The 20,875-nt window shown below is 40.3% G+C and overlaps 1 protein-coding gene across 2 annotated transcripts in view; it reads right to left on the bottom strand.

The window, feature by feature from the left end:
* The window catches only part of ENTPD5 (ectonucleoside triphosphate diphosphohydrolase 5 (inactive)), a 34,695-nt gene extending 21,900 nt beyond the window's left edge, over positions 1-12,795 (bottom strand). For both annotated transcript variants that reach the window (XM_032837540.1, XM_032837538.1), the window contains exons 1-2: positions 12,715-12,795; positions 6,649-6,714 (exon numbers count right to left, since the gene is read on the bottom strand). The gene's annotated coding sequence lies outside the window, so the exon portion shown is untranslated. The remainder of the gene's footprint in view (positions 1-6,648; positions 6,715-12,714) is intronic.
* Between the last annotated feature and the right edge of the window lie 8,080 nt (positions 12,796-20,875).

Consider the following 20,875-nt stretch of genomic DNA (forward strand, 5'->3'; position numbering starts at 1 on the left):
CCTGGTGAAGTGACACAAGGAGAACCCTGAGAAACTTTTAAGTATTAAACAGATGGAGTATAGAGGACCAGAATAGAGCACAAGTGTGAGAAAGGACCTGAGGGCACTGAATCAGATTTCAAAAAAGAGTGGACTTAATTTCATTTGGCAGTTCCATGGTAACACCTGCCTGTTAATTAAATCTTTCTATTCCCTCCCAAAACAAATATTAGTATTGACTGAAATGAAAAGATGACACAGTATTTCTCAACAGTTTAAAATAACAGAATGGGACAGATGACTTGAAAGTTCCACCAGAAAGTCTTAGGGAAGCTCCCACCGCCAATTCTTCTGAGCCCCACATAGAAGTTGGTTTTTAACAAAGTTAAAAATTAAACATAATTCAAGTTTAAAATGTAACCAGAATGAAAATTTTAAACAATAAGCTGAACTACAGAAATGGATTAGCTAAACAACCCAGAGCACAAGTTAGTCAAGCAGAGCAAAACCACGACTGGTCTAACTAGTTAAGTCTGAAACAGAGTCAGCACAGTGAGCAATGCCTCATTTGGGAATATAAGTTAGGACCTACATACCCAATACCAGGGACCAGGGCCCTGGAACACTCTGCTATCTGAATGGTGACTAAGGTGAGGGTACATGATTGCTATCTTTTGTATGTTGTATATCAATTGTATATCAATCAAATTCAAGTACTAAGCCTGGAACGTGTTAGACGTCAGTAAATTTCTCATGAATAGACTTGGTACAATTGAGTTAATAATATCTGGAGACAAAAGCATCAGGGGAGGGGGTACCGCCTTCCCCAGTGTCTTACTATGGCTATGTATCACATACCCAGCTCCCCATTTGAATCTTATTTATTCACATATTCATTCATTTAGCCATTCCAGAAATTACCAGTTGCCCAGTGCTACTTACAAGTATGGCACGCAAAGATGAATCATCTTAGACCTGCCCTTTAAGAGAATACGGTACACAGGAAAAAAAAAAACAAAAAACAAAACCAAAACCATGTGTCCATTAACTACCTCTGTAAAGTTAAAATGTGACAAGTAGCTCAGTTACCACGCTCTGAGACTTCAAAGCAGAGAGAGATTATGTCTATCTGGAATAACTGAGAAGGCTTTGCAAAAGAAATAGCATTGAAGAGGGTCCTGAGCAGGGGCATTAAGACAGGAGAGGAGTGGTTTTCATGAAACAATGATTTAAGACATGAAGGTAGAAAAGGGATGGAGGCCTCTGGGGGATAGCGAACATACCAGTCTGACTCACTGTGACAGGAAATGAAGTTGGAAAGGCAAAGTCAGGTCAGACAGTACAGCACACCAAATACTTGAGTTTAGACAAAACTCTGTAGGGAATGGGAGGCCACTGAAGACAGTGAGTAAGGGAGTGTCACTAATACGAATCTGCCTGTTAGACGTAAGAAAGACTGAAGTGGGGAGACTTAGTAGGCTCCATTCCAGTGTCTAATTCTACAAACGTTCCCTGCCGCCCACTAAGTGCGAGGTGCTGGAGAATTAAATGTGAATAAACGGACGTTTTGATTCAAGATGACCAGTCTGGCAGGGGTGACATAGACACAAACAACTACACCTTCTTAAGTTAATCATAAAAACACTAAAGGAACCCCAAGTCTTAAAGGACTAACTACCTACAGGATTAGGAAAGGCATCATGAGATGACATTTGAACTGATAATGCACAATGACCAGAACTACATAAATAATACAGACATGTGGATAAAGACCAGAGGGACTACAAAAAGATGAAAAGAGGTACACTATGGATGGTTTGATTTCATTTTTTGATTTCCTCAAAAATTTCTGTCATACGGATTCCAGAAACAAAACAAAAACAAAAAGTAGACTGTAGTGGGAAAGTATAGAAGAGAGGGTTAGCATTTAATGCACAGGAAAGACTGTGGCCAAAGGAACACAGACTGAGCTAATAGTAATAGCAGCTGTGACCTTAATGCTTGCCAAGCACTGTTAAGTATTTTATATATATTATCTCATTTAATCTTACAAAACCACTCTGTGAGGTAGGTTCTGTTTATTAACATCCCCATTCTAGAAATGAGAAAACTGAGGCATAAGAAGCTAGGTAAGACCACATAGTAGCAAGCAAAATTAGTCAGAAATCAAACCCAAACAGTGTAATTCCAGAGTCCACAGTTTTAACCAGTAGATCAGCCAGGGAAGGGTTATCTGGAACGACTCCAGAGAAAAGTGGATGTGGGGATGGGAGAAGAAGGTAGAGCAGAGAAGAATGATCAGAGATGAAGCTGAGAAGTGAGACCGGCATTGAAATGCAGAAGTCTTGCAGTAGTTTGATCTCCTGCCTATACACGACCAAAAACTTTTGATCTCTGTTCTGCTGATTCTACCTTCATTACATTCCCAGAATCTGACCATTTCTGATCACTCATTGCTACCACCTTGGCCCAAGCCACCATCATGTCTCATGTGATATACTCTAATATTGTCTTAACACTTCTCTGCTTTTACTCTCACTCCCCTGAGTCTATTTTTAATAAGCAACCAAAGCCATCCTTTTAAAATATTACAGCAGGTCTCTCCTCACAAAATCCAACAACGTCTTCCCATTTCCCCCAGAGGAGCAAGATTCTACCAACAGCTTTCATGGATCCACTTACTCTGCCTCCCCTGACCCCCCATTACCTCTGACCTTATCTAAGTTTTCACCTTATTCACTCCCCCAATACTGACATCTGCATGCAAGTCAAACTTGCTCCTGCCTAGGGTCTTGCCCTAGCTGTCCCTGCTGTCTGAAACATACATCCACTCGATGAATTCCTGCAACTCCTCCAAATCATTGTTCAAATGCTACTTTCTTATTGAGACCTAGCTTTAATACTAACCTCCCTCCCTCATGTGTCCCTTACCTCTGCCTGCTCTCTCAATATTCCTTACTCCGATCTTTTTCTTCTTTCTATTGCACCTTATCACACTCTAACATGTTAGTTTATGTATTGTCTATTATCTGTGTTCCTCTGATAGAATATAAGCTCCTAGAGAGTAGGAATCTTTGTTTACTGATGTAGCCCAAGCATCTCACTTACTCATTGGAAACTGACAATAGGAATAAATTGCAAAGTGACATAAAAAGGAAAAAACGGGCACCTGGCTGCATCTGTCTTTGGCTCAAGTCATGATCTTGGGGTCCTGGAATCAAGCCCTGCATCGGGATCCCTGCTCAGCGGGGAGTCTGCTTCTCCCTCTTCCTCTGTTCCTCCCTCATCCTTGTACTCTCTCTCTCAAATAAATAAAATTTTTAGAAAAGGGGGAAAATAATATATACTTATATAAATAGATTTTAAGAGAATTAATGAATGCCTAATCCAGTCATACTGTTTTGGAGAAACTACAATTTTATTTTTCTGAATCTATTAGTTTTAAAGCTATATTGAATTTCTTTAATCAAATACACTTTATTAAAATTGTGATAAACTGAAGTAACTTACCCCCCCCAAATCTAAAGGACACTAAACATCATTTACATTGTCTAAGTTCTCTGCTATTTATCAAACCAGTAAGTATTTGGGATGCTGCACATTGTTACCTACTGCAGCACAACAAATAATCTCAAAACTTAGTTGCTTAAAACAATAATATACATTAATTATCTCACAGTTTCTGTAGTTCAGGAATTTGGGAGCGACTTAATTGGGTAGTTCTGTCTCAGGGTTTCTCCCGATACTAGCGTCAAGATGCAGGCTGGGGCTGCACTCAACTGAAGGCTTGACTGACGCTGAAAGCCCACCTCCGAAATGGTTCACTCAATGGCGGAGAGCTGATGCTGGTTGTTGGAAGGAATCCTCAGCTGCTTCCCAAGTGGACTCTCCAAAGAACCTTGAATATCTTTACAACATGGTGGCTGGCTCCTCCAGAGTAGGAAATCCAAGAGAGAGCAAGGTAGAAGCAGCGATGTTTTTTTATGACTTAGCCCTATAAGTCATACATTATTACTTCCCCCATATTCCATTGGTCCTACAGACCAGCCCTGACGAAATGTGTGAGAGGACAGGCATGAATACCAGGAGGCAAGGATCAGTGGGGGCCATCTGAGAGGCTACTGCGAGTTATAACCAGTATTTGCATAATATTTTGTGTTCATCCCTTTTTTTTCAGTTTATAAGTATTTCTATTAACAGAGCTTATACTCTTCTTGTTTTAGGAACTACATGTTATTCTAATGATATTAACTCTAAAAAATTAAAAACAGAATAGACTTAATTTCTCTGAAAATATCATATCCTACCACTTGATGCTTTTCATTTTTTTTGTTATAGACATGATTTTTTTGCAAAGATTTTATTTATTATTTGAGAAAGAGAGTGCATGAACACAAGCGTGGGGGGCGGGCAGAGGGACAGAATCTTAAGCAGACTCCATCCACTCTGAGCCTGATGTGGGGCTTGATCTCATGACCTGGAGATCACAGCCTGAGCCAAAACCAAGAGTCAGATGTTTAACCAACTGAGCCACCAAGGCACCTCTCATCCCAATATTTTACTTAAGGAAAAGCATTAAAGTCAGAAAAACTACAATTCATACAAGATCCTGCTTGTTCCTGAGGATGAAAGGAATCTAAATACTTCAAAAAAGTCAGATATATTTAGGAAAGAGTAGGGAGAAAATAAACGACCCACTATATTTGTTAAGATTTTAACCATCCATTAATAACTGAATAATAAACCTAACAGTGAAATGAAATGCTCAATCAAGGAAAGTATAGAGTGAAAATAATTATATTAACAGAATAACAACTTTCTTCATGCTATATATAGAAAGAAAATTCCCAATGAGACAATGTTAGCATTAATACTTAGGTACTGAAGAGATATCTGGTAGAAAGAGATAAGACTGACAACTGGCACAGATACGAAAACCACTGAAAACCTTTATAACAAGTATTTTCCGAACAGCAACAAAATGAAAAGGGGTTACTAAGTAATCAATTTGTTGTAGAATGCTGCCAAAGAGCTGTAATAAGACTTGTAAGCATGGAAACTACAGGGGAAGAGGTGGAACAGGGAGAACTTTCCAACAGCAGGAGTTGTGCTGGCAGTGAGGAGAGGATTCTCACCCCAAGGGCCCAGCTCAAGTCTGACGACATTGTCCCAGGCAGATTCACAGATCAGAAGGCTGGTTGAATGAGATCTCTTTTTTTTAAAGATTTTTATTTATTTATTTGACAGAGAGAAATCACAAGCAGGCAGAGAGAGAGGAAGGGAAACAGGCTCCCTGCTGAGCAGAGAGCCCGATGCGGGGCTCGATCCCAGGACCCTGGGATCATGACCTGAGCGGAAGGCAGAGGCTTAAACCACTGAGCCACCCAGGTGTCCCGAATGAGATCTCTTTTAAGATCTCTCCAATCCTAAGATCAAATACTCCCAGTAAAGGAATCAGAGTTGGTACATTGGTAGTTACCAAAAAATATAAAATCCTTTCCTATAAACAGATCACTTCTTTCTGTACTTCATTCCATTTTAATCAAAACATTAGACAAGTGTTGAAAAGGCAGATTCTATACAATGAAACTATTTGGGTGTTATACCAAAATGAGATCAGGCAGTGCCTGACTTCATTCTTCATTGTTCCAGGCTTGACTTAGCTACAATAATCACTGCCTGGGGAAAGAAAGCTGTTGCTCTTGCTATCTCTCTCTCTTCACAAGTCACAAGGCCTTTTCTTACCCATTCATTGGGTAAGAAATTCATTTTCATACCCTTTACACAGGAAGAAACTACCAGTCAGGAGAGGGTTAACATAGCTCCAGTGAGCAAATATAATAAAAACCTAAAGTGACAAACTATTTCTGCCATCAAACCCATATCTATTGTGGGAGGCATTCATGTGCAGAAGAGTAATTACAAGGATCAGTGCCCTTTGTCACTGTTTACACTGGAATTTGTGGGAAGAGAAGTGAAAACTCATTTTCCCTTTCTTGTTACCAAGTGAAAAACGTCTACTGCTTCAAATATGTTAAATCAAAATGACAAAAGAGAAAGACTGAAGTATTATGATGATACCTGATATATAAAGCAAGGAATAGAACTACCACATAAGTACATTTCTTCAAATGTGTCTAAAATGCTTCCCCTTAAAATAACATAACACTTATTTTAACAATATTGGCTACAAATACTTCTAAAGTGACTTATGATTCAGGATCATGATTATGATCATCAGTTATATTTTTCTGCAAACCTGGGATGCCTTTAGGGGCTACAGTTCTATAGGACTACTTGCCTGTCTGCCACCAAATGGTCCCAGATTGCCACGCTTTCTGAGCTAGTTTTCCCTGACATCATGCTATGTTATCACTGATGAGTGTTGTCATACACGTGATTTCTTCAACAAGCTGCCATCACGTAATTTTTTTAAATCTTTAAAATCAATGGGATGTAAATCAGAGAGCCGTAATTATTAGACGTTTATGTCAACTTATGCAAATGAGAGCCTCTCCAAAAGAATAAGGGGTGTAGACCTTGTGACAGGTCTTTTAGTGGCTCAGAGATCCCTTTCCATTGACTATGAGCTCTCAGGAATAAGAGAGCAGAATGTGCAGAAATGTGACCTCTAGAAAAGTGGGGTATTACTTTATATTAGCTACTTACCAATATTTTCTTTTTCTTCTGGGCATTCCCCTTTGTTTCCTTCAACTAATGTGCCATTTTTTCAACCTACAGAAGATGGACATGGATAATTGTAAGAGCAAAGTTCTCCCTTGTCAGTATGCTTATTTTTGAGGTAGTATTCTCTTTCCACATTCATTTCTAATCTGTTCAGTCTCTGGAAACCAGATCACCACACTCATCTCCTGACTGACAGTCTAGTACTCTTGGCCTCTTTCATACTTTCTTCTCATTCAAACTACGACCACAGCCACTCATAAAATGACTTGTTTATAAAATCAGTAACAGCAAAAGGAGGCAAGTCACATGTCCTCTAAAAGCTAGTGTACAGGGACGCCTGGGTGGCTCAGTTGGTTAAGCGGCTGCCTTCGGCTCAGGTCATGATCCCAGTGTCCTGGGATCGAGTCCCACATCAGGCTCCTTGCTCGGCAGGGAGCCTGCTTCTCCCTCTGCCTCTGTCTGCCTGTGCTCGCTCTCTCTCCCTTTGTCTCTGACAAATAAATAAATAAAATCTTAAAAAAAAAAAAAAAGCTAGTGTACATTTTTGTATAAATGTGTGTGTGTGTCAATGTATGAGGCGCAGTGACTAAGGAGCTAATCCATAAGCAAAGTGGATAAAATCTAGTTTATGCACTTAATGGGGTCTTTTTAAAATTTTTTTTTGGCTGTGAAGAACTCTTATAACAAGTTGCATGTTCCACAGTGTGATCAAGATGGGCCATTTACTATTACATGTATGAGTACATGGTTAAAAGGCACCAAGCCAAATCCTAGTCCTAGGTATATACCCAGAACAACTGAAGATAAGGACTCAAATATTTCTGTACCGATGTTCATTACAGCATTATTCACAACAACCAGAGGTGGAAACAACTTAAGTGTCCATCAATAGATATGTAAACAAAATATGATACATATATTCAATAAATATTATTTAGCTATAAAAAAGGAATGAAGTTCTGCTGTGCCTGGCTGACTCAGCAAGAAGAGCATGTGACTCTTGATCTCAGGGTCATGAGTTCGAGCCCCACACTGGGTGTGGAGATTACTTAAGTCAAACAAACTTAAAAAAAAAAAAAAAAAGAATGAAGTTCTAACACATGCTATAATATCGATGAACCTTGAAAACATTATGCTAAGTGAAAGAAGCCAGATACAAAAAGATATATGATTTCACTTATATGAAATGTCTAGAATAGGTAAATTCATAGAGACAGAAAGTAGATTAGAGGTTACCAGGGACTGGGGGTGGGGAGAATGGGAGTTATTGCTTAACAGACTGAGTTTCTGTTAGGGGTGATGACAGAGTTTTGGAAATAGATAGTAGTGATGGTTATAAAACACTATTAATATAATTAATACTACTGAACTGCACACTTAGAATGGTTAAAACAGTTTTTATGTTATATATTTTACCATAGTAAAAACTTAAAAAAAAAAAAAGCAGATGCAAGGGTGCCTGGGTGGCTCAGTGGGTTAAAGCCTCTGCCTTTGGCTTGGGTCATGATCCCAGGGTCCTGAGATCGAGCCCTACATCAGGCTCTCTGCTCAGCGGGAGCCTGCTTCCCTTCCTCTCTCTCTGCCTGCCTCTCTGCCTACTTGTGATCTCTATCAAATAAATAAATAAATAAATAATTTTTTAAAAATAAATAAAAAATAAAAAATAAAAAAAATAAAAAAGCAGATGCAGGGGAGAGCCTAGGTGGCTCAGTTGGTTGAGCACTGGACTCTTGATTTCATGAGTCATTATCTCAGGGTTGTGAGACTGAGCCCCACATCAGACTCTGCGCTCAGCAGGGAGTCCGCTTGAGATTCTTTCTCCCTCACCCTCTGTACAGCCCCCTTGCACGAAGGTGCTCTTTTTATCTCTCTCTCTCAAATAAATAAATAAATCTTAAAAAAAAAAAAAAAAAAGGCAGATGGGGCCACCTGGCTGGCTTAGTCGGTTGAAAATGCAACTCTGGATCTCGCGGCTGAGTTCAAATCCCACATTAGGCATAGCGCTTATGAAAGAAAGAAAAGAAAGGAAGGAAGAAAGGAAGGCAGGGCAGGCAGATGGAAACAAATGTAAGATCATAAGAGGAAAAACTTTGGCTATGATTTCAATGAAACAATGGTTATGCCAACACTCCATCCTTTGGGTATCTAACAGGTACACAGCCAATTATGATTTAAAATTTGAAGGTAGTACTGATACTCAGAAAATATCTTTAAGCATTTGAACTTACAGTATCTTCCATTCTCCCAGAATGTTAAACTTACCTATGCAACATAAATCTGAAAATTACACATCCAAGAGAGGATTCAAACAAGGTTATAAATTCTAACTATGCAGCCCCCAAAGCAAACATTTTCAAAATATTTTTTTCATTACAAAACACACTTCTCCCAGTATACCTTTGGAATTCAAGGATGGAATGAGTAATATCTACCTCTAAGCATGCAATCTTGACATTTCTATTAAGTTTTCCTTTAAAACACTTAATATTGTATGTCATTCATTGAACTCAAGACACTTTATTTTTTCTTTCAAAGATTTTATTTATTTATTTTACAGACAGAAATCACAAGTAGGCAGGGAGGCAGGCACAGAGAGAGAGAGGAGGAAGCAGGCTCCCTGCTGAGCAGAGAGCCTGATGCAGGGCTTAATCCCAGGACCCTGAGATCATGACCTGAGCCAAAGGCAGAGGCTTTAACCCACTGAGCCATCCAGGTGCCCCTCAAGATACTTTAAACTAGCATCTCCAAATGTCCCCTTTTCCTTGGCACCCATGCCCGCCAACACACACACACACACACAAACACACACACACAGGCTAAATGGATTCTCTTTTTTATTTTCTGTTTCTGTAAGTGGCATCACAGAGTCCCTAATTCATAACTCCAAATCCTTATCATCTTTGAATTCTCCACTCTCATACCTTCTGTATTCTCATCTGTTATCAAGAACAGGTGATTTTTCCTTCACAGTATCTTTCCCATCTCGTTCTTTTCCCACCCACCCCACCCCAGTAACCTGTTAGCACCTAAATCCTGGCCTTTATTGCTTCAGACTTGGACTGTTACAGCTTCTTAACTGGTCTTCCAATTACCAATATCTCTATTCTCAAATCCATACACAACTTTTTTCATCATTCTCCCAGTAGATTTTAACCCAAAGCATGTCAGGAATTCATTTATCTTTGAACACTGTATAACCCGCCATATATGTTTAACTAATGTCTGTTGAATGAATTAATGAATGCATAAATCACATCACTCTCTTTAAAGTTTTCATCAATTTGGGACACCTGGGTGGCTCAGTTCATTGAGCATCTGTCTTTTGATTTCAGTTCAGGTCATGATCTCAGGGTTGTGAGATGGAGCCCCACGTCCAGCTCCGCACTCAGTGGGGAGTCTACTTGAGATTCTCTCCCTCTCCTGTCCCTCCCCACTACTCGTTTGCTCCCTCTCTCTCTAAAACAAATAAATATATCTTTAAAAACAAAATAAAATAAAACTTTCATCAATTTCCCAGTGTTCGTAACAGAAGGTACAAACTCAAATACCTAACTACTTACTGGGGCCAAGCAGGAAATATAAGTGAGTAAAGGCGGAAACCAACAGGAAGTGGTGGGGACTACGGCAAGCTAGAGTACATATCCCACCTAAACGGGCAGTTGCTTGCTGCTGCCACAGACTGTGGCTGTGATAAACTACAGCCCCAGTACTGCCAGGTCTTCTGATTTTTTTCAAGACAAACTGAAAGCACAGATTCCTGTGTGGAATCTGGTTTTTATTTTTATTTTTATTTTTTTAAAGATTTTATTTATTTACTTATTTGACAGAGAGATCACAAGCAGGCAGAGAGAGAGGAGGATGCAGGCTCCCCGCCGAGCAGAGAGCCCGACGCGGGGCTCGATCCCAGGACTCCGAGATCCACGACCCGAGCAGCGTCCCAACCCACTGAGCCACCCAGGCGCCCCGGAATCTGGTTTTTAAATAGTGACAACTAATTCCACTTAAAAAAACCACAAAAGCCACTGTGTACACTGGCAAAACACATCTATGAGTCAAATCCAGCCTTCAAGTTTCAAGTTGGTGTCTCTGCTTTGTAGAACAAAAGACATACTCCCTGCCCAACATTTGAAGTCCTTCACTGTGAATTCCCAGGCTACCTTAACCAAAGCTTTTTTGCCCACAACTGTCATATAAGAACCCTCTGCTCTAGTCTAGCAATTCTCAAACTTCAGGATGTATCAGAACCACCTGGAGGACTTGTTAATACATAGGCTGGTGGGCCTCACTGCCAGCATCCTGATTTAGCAGGTCTCCAGTGGGGCCTGAGAACCTCCATTTCCAATTTGTAACAAGGTCCCAGGTGATGTTGATGCTACTGGTCCATGGACCACACTTTGGGAACTACTGCTCTAGCTAAACATCTCCTTGTCTCAAACACACACTGAATTTTGCTCACATGATTCTACCTTTCCAGAAAGCCTTCCCTCTTCCTTTCAGCCCACCTTCTGTAAGCTTTCTCTATAAGAGCCTTTCATGTCCCCAAATTCCTGCAGCACTTATGCCATCTCCCCTTTATCCATCACTGCTTGTTTTTTTGTTTTTTTAAGATTTTATTTATTTATTTGAGAGAGAGTGAAAGAGGATGAGACGGGAGAGGGTCAGAGGGAGAAGCAGACTCCCTGCTGAGCAGGCAGCCTGATGCGGCACTCAATCCTAGGACCCCAGGACCATGACCCGAGCCAAAGGCAGTGGCCCAACCAACTGAGCCACCCAGGTGCCCTGTTTGGTGTTTTTTATTGTAAACTGTTTGTATATTGGTGTAGTGAAGCTGTGCACTCTCACAGATCAATGCTCAGGTCAGTACCTTATGTGCCTGACTATAAGCCACTTGAAGGCTTGTACTCCTCAAGCTGTCAGGTAGCATGGTATACGGATGGTGCTCATTGACCTTTTTTTTTTTTTTTTTTTTTAAGATTTATTTATTTGAGAAGAGAGAGCGAATGAGTGAGAGAAGGGGCAGGGGAAGAGAAGTAGAGAGTGGGAAGCCAGATGTGGGGCTCAATCTTACAACCCTGAGATCAAAGCCTGAACCCAAACCAAGAGTTGGACACCTAACTGACTGAGCCAGCCAGGCGCACCCCTCACTAAACATTTCTTAAATGAACATCTGACAGATTCATGACACCGAAGTGCAAATATATGGGACTGAAATTTGAGTAATTTTTCTTAGAGAACTTTTAGTCCTGTGTAAAAGTTTTGTCAGAATGGACAGATAATAAAAATTGGATACCTTGCAAATAAATTGCTAGTGGTAATAATTATCTTATTATATATTAAAAATAAAACAATTAATGTTTAAAAAAACCCCATAAAACCCTACTTTTAAAATTGATAACAGTAAACCCTTGATCTCCAGGATTTCTTATCCCTTGCAGGGGTGTGAACTAGTCAATATCACAATATCATACCTATTTAAAAGAATTCTGTATTTGTACCAAGGACAATAAAAAGGAAGATGAAAGTAACCGACTCCCCATGATATCTGGAAACACTAATTAGTCCCTTCAGATACTGTTTGGATAATACATTTATGCATGATTCGAAACCCTTTATGAAAACAAAAATCAAAAGTTGTTCACCTACTTCCCTCCACCTATAGAGTTGCATCTGCAATCAGGTGATTTCAAGGATGATTTATGAGTAGAAACTTGAGTCTCCAGGTGGAACAAGAACAGAGCCACAGACGACTTTACAGAGTAAACCCAATTTGGGAACCACTAAAAAAGACAATTAGAAATACTATATACTATGAAAAAAAAAATCAGGAAATATATATTTTGATATGCAGTCCTAAGTTATCTGGCTTTTTGAACAACTCTACACTTGACAATCAACAGGACAAGAGAAAAGTCATCATTTGGCAAGGATAGAGAATCCAATCCAGAAAAAAAAAACATCAACAAAATCCCCCCAGGAGCATATGAAGTACATTTAGAGCTTTAAGCTAGCACAGATGTTACCTTATATCAGGTTACTTGTCGTACCTACGAGGACCATAACGACCTTGTCTGCATGAGGATTCAGCCAAGATACTCCACATTTCTATGTTGACCGGGAACTATACAAACGGGGGGGAAAAACAATTGTAAAGCCAAGTCAACAAAACACTTAAATGGCTTATTCCCAGTTTTAAAAGCATTAGCATTCTAAAAAATAAAACAAAGCATATTTACTCAGCAAGATAATCCTGAAACTTCACAGTAAACTTACCTACCAGAAATTATGGAAGGAAATGTTATCAAATGAATTGCTAAATAGCAACTTCCTACTCTACTATCTGTATCATTAGATGTTTCTTGCTAACAGATGACTAAATAATAATATCCAGTTCTTTGGCAGAAAATGTGAGGTTCAGAAGACTGCAAATTCTAGAACCCCTCTACTATAGTATAAATATGGGCATTTCTCTTAGCCATAGTCATATCACAACATTTTTAACTACAAATCAAACTTATGGTCAATATAAATGTATGATAAAAAACTATAAAGTATATGTAATTGAAAGTATTATGTGTACATTAAGAAATAATCTTGTTACAATCAAATTTTCATGTTTATAAATGAGTCTATAGGCCTGTGTTCAAACAAGGGAAGTCTTGGACTGACTTTCATATTATAAAATAACCAATTTTAAGCATTCCAAATATATAGCCTGTATAGAAAATGCCCTAATCTCTCTTTTCTGCAAGTTATCAATACGGTGTACTTTCAGAACCTCAGACAAAAATTAATCCTAATTTTATGGATCCTGTATCAGAAGAAATTCTTCGAGTGTATGGTGATTCCACCATGGACCCACCAGAGTGTGACATACAAACAGAGGGAAAGTGCACCAGAAATACAGTAAGCCACCGAGGGAAGGGGATGGAGGGTTGGGCAAAACAGGTGAAGGGGAATAGGAGATGCAGGCTTCTAGCTGTGTAACTGATGTGGGAGTCAAAGGCAAAAGAAAAAAATTAAATTTCCTTACTACTTATAGCCCATTGACAAGTCCTTGAAACAGGCAGAGTGACATTCCTCTAAGAAATCAGCTACTTCAATGTTGCTAAGAGCAAAAGGCAATCTTAGCCCAACCCCCCAGGATCCTGTGGTCTACTTTAATATATAAAAATTCCTTTGGAATCTTCCTTTATCTCTACTCCCCCACTAAGATGTATGTTGGCAACCATCCCCCAAGGATATGGCCCACTGATATACATCTGAAGGGTCTCATGACTAAGGGTTTACTAGATAGTAATAAATGACTTTTCCTAACAACATCTAGCCCCCTCAAGATCCCAGAAAGGGGGGCGCCTGGGTGGCTCAGTGGGTTGAGCTGCTGCCTTCGGCTCAGGTCATGATCTCAGGGTCCTGGGATCGAGTCCCGCATCGGGCTCTCTGCTCAGCAGGGAGCCTGCTTCCCTCTCTCTCTCTCTCTCTGCCTGCCTCTCTGTCTACTTGTGATCCCTCTCTGTCAAATCAATAAAAATTTAAAAAAAAACTTCTAAAAAATAAAAAAATTAAAAAAAAAAAAAAAGATCCCAGAAAGCTTGCTTCCGAAATTCCTTAGAGACTTAAGCTATCCCTAACCCCCTCCCAGCTTGAAATAATGGGCCACTTCTCACGACTCCAGTGCAACTTTTTCTGGCCACAGGTCCTGTCCCCGTGCTTTAATAAAACCACCTTTTTTGCATGAAAGATGTCTCAAGAATTCTTTCTTGGCCATCAGCTCCATACCCCAACATTTTCCTACATCATTCGAGGTCTAATGTGAGCCTCAGTGCAGACTTGCTAAGTACTTTCACTTCTCTTCTACTTTCATTCCAAGGGCTTTTCAAGGGGTATGGTCTTCTTGGAACACTTTCATGTCAATTACTCAGGCTGCAATCTTCTAGCCCATAGCTACGATACGGGGAGAAGAAAGCGTGCCTTTTGGCTGAAAGTTAGTACCCTGGCTGGAATGGTAATAAGACCCAGAAACCTGATGCCCTTTCTTTATTCCTGTCCTTATACAAAGTTGTCTGTCTTGGGCACAGGACAGCGACCTAAGAGACTAGTATGGCTGCTGATCTTAAGACTCCAGCACCAGGTTTCCTCCTCACTGGTCTGTGATCTCTTTCATATCCCTGGTCTAGCTGCTTTTGGCCACTTGGAACTGGCCAAAACCAATACATATTGAATTAAAGTCCTACCGGGGATGGTTCCTAGAGAAGTTGGTGGTAAAGACTATATTTATTGGAATGTTGTTTAGACCATGATGGACTTCTATCTTTACTGTTTTTGATCAATATCCTCTAATAACTACGTAAGCTACAAGATCGGGTAACTTCCCCTTGTAAAACTTTCCTAATGTTTCCCATCGGTTAAAAACGGCAGGTTCTTCAAGGTAAAATAAAGCATGTCCTTCCTGGCATGACCTTTAAGACAAGGTAAAATAAGGTATGGTCCTTATACCATGACCTCTAAGGCATGATATCTTGGTCCATACACTGGCACTCATTTTGCAGTCCAGAATATGATGGCGAAGTGGGGGGTAGAGGAAAGAACTCTAGCATCCCTCCTCCCAGGCCTTTTAACATCAATCAGGGCAGTGATCATACGGATTATGTTCAAGGGACATCTCAGGCCACTTTGACACCAGGAACATCTGATTCTACCCAGGAAACCAGGCGGGAACAGGTATTTTCTTGGTACTGGATCTTCTCTCTTCAGTTCCCAAGGACTCTCCCTTGGGATCCCTTTTAACCCACTGGAAACAATTCAGATTGCAAAATTTAGCAAAGGACTGGTTGTCTGTAATATTGCATGGCCTCAGGAGGATCTCAGATCTGTTCTACAGGCAACAGGGCAAATGGAGCAGAGATACCCAAGGTCCAGGCCATCAAGGCTCTAAATCAGGACCTGGACCTAAGGGCCTCTTGCAGAACATGTTTAGTCAGTAACCAGGCTAGTAAACTCCCTTCTGATATATTAAATGATAATTATCTAAATAGGCCTCCTCCTGATAGAACCCAGGTTGCTAGAGGAAACACAGGCCATTCTTAATGAAGGGGACTCTGACTCTTTTGCTATTCCCCCTCCTAATAAGAGGTTGAGGCTTCTCCCTCATTTCCCAGGTTAATAGCTATAATTAGAGCCAACTATGGACAGTCTACCTTAGTACCAGGACTTTAAGGAATATTCCCAAATAGCTCCCCAAACTCCCTTTGTTTTGGGGAAACTCCCTGTCTTCTGTGGCCCGACGTGGACTGCATATTTCCACTTTGGTGGGGAAAAAACCATAGTGTCAGCTCATCCCCTCCTCCTGTTTCTACACCACCTTGGGTGCACCTGGTTCCTATACCATCCTCAGTGCCTCTGGCATCACCGGCTCCTTTTCCTCCCCTCACTGCCAAGGAGAGAAGAGCACTTCCCTGGAGTTACCACAGCCCACTTCAGATTTCTCCACCAGTGCCCCAGGTAAAAACTGAGAGTGGGGAACAAATTTTGACTTTTACAGTGGACCCAGGTGGAACACAATTTGGTATTTAACGGATTTAAGTTCATTGGCTTAATTAAAAGACATGTCTTTAGAGTCACCAGCATTAAATATGCAACTTTCATTCTACCAGGGATTACTGAAGGTCAAATAAGCCGTGTTACCTCTGTTGCAATTTGTTAGCAAATAGATGACTTAAAATGGTTAATTTTGTCTGTCTCAAAGTTTTCAGGGGGTAATTGTTAAGATAGCTTTCAAGGTCCTTCGGTAACCTGAAACTTTAATGTTTTGCTTGGATGATAAACTGGGATTGAATTCATTGGACATCTAGGTCTTTTCCAAATAGGATAAAGTGCTAAAGCACTGATTACCAAACGTAGGTTTGTGCTCTGGACTTCTTATTGCAGAGAAACTATAAGAATATATGGGTCTGTGGTGCCTGGGTGGCTCTGCCGTTAAGTGTCTGGTGTCTGCCTTTGGCTCAGGTCATGATCCCAGGGTCCTGGGATTGAAACCCCCACATGACACCTGCCCCCCACGCCCCAGGCATCAGGCTCCCTGCTCAGCGGGAAGTCAGCTTCTCCCTCTCCCAAACCCCTTGTCTTCCCTCTTTCCCGCTGTGAAATAAATAAAATCTTAAAAAAAAAAAAAACAAAAAAGGTGGGACGCCTGGGTGGCTCAGTTGGTTAAGTGTCTGCCTTAGTCTCACATCATTATCCCAGGATCCTGGGATCGATTCCTGCATGGGAATCCCTGCTTAGCGGGGAGACTGCTTCTCCCCCTGCTGGCGCTATCTCTGACAAATAAAATCTTTTAAAAAAAGGATATTTGGGTCTGTTGGAAAACATGCTTTGTGCTTAGCTGATTCATAAATTCACTATCTAAAGAATTCTGGTGTAACAGTTCATGATTAGTTACTACTTAGTCTTCACTGGAGACTAAGTTTCTAAGAGTCAGAATTCTGCAAAATGTAATTAAGACTGAGAAATAAAGCAAGTAACTCTGTATGTGTAAGAAAGATATAAGGAATAGAAATACATTTTTGTTGAAGGTAAAAGAAAGTAATTTTGTCCTAAAATGACACTGGTTGTTCGGAGAGACATGTCTTGGGACAAAATCTGAATGCAAGGGAAAGCTATAGAAGGGTTTCAAGGGAAATCTTTGAAAAGGAATTTTATGTGTGGTTAGGATGAACTAAAGTTGAAATGAATGGATTTTAAAAATACACTAGTATAAGATTGAAATTCTGGGGGCGCCTGGGTGGCTCAGTGGTTAAGGCCTCTGCCTTCGGCTCAGGTCATGATCTCCGGGTCCTGGGATCGAGTCCCACATCGGGCTCTCTGCTCAGCGGGGAGCCTGCCTCCTCCTGTCTCTCTCTGCCTGCCTCTCTGCCTACTTGTGATCTGTCTGTCAAATAAATTAAAAAAAAAAAAAAAGATTGAAATTCTGCTTTCTCTGTTAAAAAGACAAGTTTTCTTGGACTGTTGGTCTGCCTTTTTTTTTTTTTTTTAAAGATTTTATTTGACAGAGATCACAAGTAGGCAGAGAGGCAGGCAGAGAGAGAGGAGGAAGCAGGCTCCCTGCCGAGCCGGGGCTGGATTACAGGACCTGGGATCATGACCTGAGCTGAAGGCAGAGGCTCTAACCCACTGAGCCACCCAGGCGCCAGGGTCTGCTCTTGATAAGAAAATATAAACAAAGTTGTTTTCTCTTTTGTCTGTCCAGACAAACCGGTTTCTAGGTTTTGTCTTTATCAGGTCTTTAATGATCTGTAATCCTATTTAGGCTTGTGCTTTAAAATTTTCTAAGGTTTTAAACAAGATTCCCCAAGAATTAAATCATAAATGAAGTCTCTGACTAATTAGGCTTCTTTATATGGTATGTTGGTTCTGGTAAAAAGTTATCACTCGGGGCACCTGGGTGGCTCAGTGCGTTAAACCTCTGCCTTCTGCTCAGGTCCCCACTCAGGGTCCTGGGATGGAGCCCCGCATCGCATCGGGCTCTCTGCTCAGCAGGGAGCCTGCTTCTCTGTCTGCTTGTGATCTCTCTGTCAAATAAGCAAATAAAATCTTAAAAAAAAAAAAGAAGGTTTATCACTCAATATTCTGATTATTGTTCTTTGTCACAGAAATAATTGAATTTCCTTGTCAACTGCATTATAATGAACTCTCATCAGATCATTAACAATGTCCATTTCTGAGTTTTTGTCATTTCTAAATTGTTCTTATTCTCTTGAAAAATAAGTTTTGGGGCACCTGGGTGGCTCAGCTGGTTAAGCGTCTGCCTTCAGCTCAGGTCATGGTCCCAAGTTCCTGGGATCGAACCCCACTTGGGCTCCCTGCTCAGCAGGAAGTCTGCTTCTCCCTCTCCCTGCCACTCCCCATTTGTGCTCTCTTGCTCACTCTCTCTCTCTCTCTCAAATAAATAGAATCTTTTAAAAAAAATGAATTTTGTCTTCAAGGAGATTTATATAAAGGACTTTTTTGACAAATAACAGATATCTGATATCTTTACAATCATAAAACTGAAATGGATTAAGAATTTACAGAACTAACTAAAAGGCTAGATTCAAACTAAACAAGAATTGGTAACATGGGACTAAATGAATTGAAAAAGATTATAGATTTATGATTCTCACTTGAAACACTGCTGATTCTTTAATGTTTACTCTTCTGGATTAAGGAAACTTTCTCTTAAGATATCTATGACTTACAGAAATATGATAAAGTATTCATTTGTAAACACATTGAAGCATTTAACTTTTCTCTCTACCAGAACCCTGTGAAATTCAAAGGTCTAAGTATTCTTTCTTTCATGGCAAGCATAGTCCTTTGCATAAGTTCAGTAAGAATCTATTCTCCTTGTAACAGACCACCAATGGAAACATTGGTTATTTTACAAAGCCTTTTAAAAAGCTTTGACCAGAATGTCATATTTGAGAGACACATTCATAGACTCAGATATGACCAAAGAGTTTTCAGGAATTGAGGCTGACTTTATGAAACATGGAGCCATAAAGCCCCTTAGAAATGCTGGCCTGATACCTTGCTTACAGAGTTCCCAGCAGTCTTACCAGATGACTAAAGAAAGTCAATTCGTGGCAGTTGCAAGAACCTCAGGATACTTTGGGGGCCTCAGAAAGAGAAGTTCACCCAAATCTACAGATATTGCAGGCATGTTTGATGGCAAGAACTTGGCTTGGCTTCTGGCCTAGAGAGTACTAAAAGTTTAATCTAGGCTCCTTATGAAAAGTTTCAGCAGCAGATTTTAAAGATCTATATGGCCAACCGCTATTCTTACTGAGCTTATGAAAATATTAGACCAAATTTGTTAAAATTGAACTTGTTTTACAAATTAACCTCAATGTATCCATCTCTGGAAATAATGGTGATTTTAGAGAGAAAAATTATTTCAATAACCCACCTTGTTAATCTTGTTAAATTCTAGTTCTGATTGTCTTTGAATGTTTGTTGTTTGCCTAAGCTAGACAACTTGAAGTAACTTCAGAGAAATTGCCACAATAGCTCATGTATAGACAATCCTTCCTGGTTATTCTGTGGGAATAAAAACAGGATCCCATGGGCATATGATTATTGGAACAGCTTCCAAATGGGATTGATTCCCCAACAACTCCATAACTCAACTATCTCCCTGACCAATTCTGTGTGGCAGGGGTGACAAAATCATTCCTTAAAAGCCAGAGAATAGGGTGCCTGAGTGGCTCAGTTGGTTAAGTGACTGCCTTCGCCTCAGGTCATGATCCTGCAGTCCTGGGATCCAGTCCCATGTCTGGCTTCGTGCTTGGCAGGTAGTTGGCCTCTCCCACTGACCTCTCTCCTCTCATGCTCTCTCAAATAAATAAATGTTAAAAAAAAAAAAAAAAGTCAGAGTATACCCCACTCTACAGGCTTAACTATGGACTTATGGAGATAATGGATGACCCCACCTTCCCTATGACTGGATTAGGTGATCTGCTGCTCTCTCCCAAGACAACACTTCTCCCATTTGCCAGTGATTCCTCATAATTCAAATACTATTAAGGACAGACCTCAAACAAAGAGGGTTTCTAGATGGTTTTATTCCTTATAGTTATCCCATGAGTTACCCCTATTGATATAAAATTGCAAATAAAGGCTTTAGCTGAGCATAGAACAGCTACCTTTAACCAGACCCAACTTGTAGTCACCCACAAATTCAAAAGGTCGCCTTCCAAAACCAAATGGCCCTTGATATCCTGACTGCAGAACAAGGAGGCCCAGAATTAGATGGCTGGCTCTAGGAGCCCACAGTCTATGCGGCTCTACCTTGTGTCCACAGCTTCCCCCCGGCTGGATAGGCCACAGTACCCTGAGTTTTGCCTGGATGCACAGACGCGTTATCAAAACCATTACCAACCCAGTTAACCTTCCAAATCTTAAGCAACAGTCAATACGTTCTATTTCATTGGTATGACCACCTAGCATCCATATTTGTTCCTTCTTTGGAACTAAGGGTGTTGTTTGGCACATGGAAGCTCTTAATAAATACACAAAGCCCTAAATGACACTCAAAAATGGCATTTCTCTATTAAATACTCGAGTAACATAAATGCATAAAGCAGTTTTACAAAGTAGAATGACACTAGATGTTTTAGTGCTACACAAGGTAGAACTTGTGCTGTTGTAAAAACAGAATGCTGTGTATACATTCCAG

The sequence above is a fragment of the Lontra canadensis genome, unplaced genomic scaffold (assembly GCF_010015895.1).
Source record: "Lontra canadensis isolate GAN:19392208 unplaced genomic scaffold, GSC_riverotter_1.0 scaffold98, whole genome shotgun sequence".
Lineage (NCBI taxonomy): Eukaryota > Metazoa > Chordata > Mammalia > Carnivora > Mustelidae > Lontra > Lontra canadensis.